The sequence below is a fragment of the Protopterus annectens genome, chromosome 8.part1, assembly GCF_019279795.1.
Source record: "Protopterus annectens isolate FY-2018-M chromosome 8.part1, PAN1.0, whole genome shotgun sequence".
NCBI lineage: Eukaryota > Metazoa > Chordata > Ceratodontiformes > Protopteridae > Protopterus > Protopterus annectens.
In genome coordinates this window covers 474,902,877-474,904,517 of record NC_056742.1, presented here as the reverse complement: position 1 = coordinate 474,904,517, position 1,641 = coordinate 474,902,877, and positions in this window count along the sequence as shown.

Here is a 1,641-nt window from a genome sequence, read left to right as displayed (position 1 = left end):
CCTTTGTTTTAATAAATCTAAATCAAAACATATTTTATTTAACAGAAAGGGGGACTTTCACTTGAGTAGATATCATATACTTGGAGAAAAAGTCTCTACTTTAGAATATCTAGGAATTATTATATCTGATAAAATAGATACTACTCTGACACTAAACTATAATAAAATTTTAAACTCAATAAGAACATGTACGGAAAATTGGAATAAATTGATTCTAAAATTTGAGGACAGATTGCAGCTAATAAAAATGATTCTTCTACCACAAATAAATTATATAGCACTAGCAATACCTATAATTCCAAATAAAAAAAATTCTGAAAGAAATTAGCAAAACCCTATTACATTTTCTTTGGTATCCCAAAAGGAATAGAACTGCTTTTTCTCATCACATTAGACCATGGGAATTAGGGGGAATTAATTTTCCAGATATAGAGACGTATATCAAAGCCTCCATTTTTAAACTAGTTTTAAACTGGGTAAATCCAAATTTCTCTTCTGCTTGGAAATCTCTACATATGATTATTTTTTTAAATGAAAACAAAATAATAAATAATACATCACACTATATTCACAAAAATAGATTTTGGCATATATTATGCATTAATCTTCAAAATAACATAACACAACCTACTAATCTATCATATTTAAATAATATTTATAATTTATTCAGATCCTTTATTAACTCAAATCCTGACATAAAAGTATGGTTTGAACTGTTATTACCATTTAATATATCAAAGAAATTTAAAAAGAAAATTCATGATAACACCCTCATTAATTGGGAATCTAATAATCTCATATGTTGGGCCCAATGCATAAATAATCTTAAAACATTAACTAGTCAGCAAGTTACAAATTAATTTAATATAATAAATGTAGACAGAGTAAGTCTCCAGAAAATTTTACTCTACTCTAAAAATTTATGCAAAATTATTAATGATTCATCCTTCAAGTCTAAGCCAAAACTTATAAACTATATTCAAGAACTGATTTATGATAACCATAACTGGCCAAATTCAACATCTAAACTATACAAGATTTTAATAGTCTACAAGGCTAAAATAGATCAAAGCACTTGGAATTTTATATCTAGAGGTTTATCAACAAATCTGTCAAATGATTGTAAAAATAATCTTCTATACTCCATTAAACTAACTTCTAATACACAAACATGGCGAATCTTCACCTGGAAATTTTTGCATAGAGCCTTTTATACTCCAAATAAAATAGCTAAATTCAACTCAAATCAAAATGTTATTTGTTGGAGATGTTCTTCAAGCTGTGAAGCGGATTGGTTTCATATATTTTATGATTGTATTAAAACATTTTGGGAGAAAATTGGCAATTTTCTTCAAGCTATTTATAATGATACATTTGTTTTAACAAAGTCTTTAATTTTTTTGAATATAGATGAATTAGTAGTTATGAATAAAAGAGATCAATATATTTTATGTACTATTCTGGCGGTTGCCAGAAAGTGTATCACAAGGAAGTGGAAATCTGCAACTCCTCCGTGTTTTGAAGACTTTATATTTCTACTTAAGGAGACTGCTCAAAAGGAGATAAAAGTCAAGGAAGAAAGAATGTTCCCCAGAAAATGGTCAGACAACCCCTGGAATAAAATACTTACACTCATAGAAG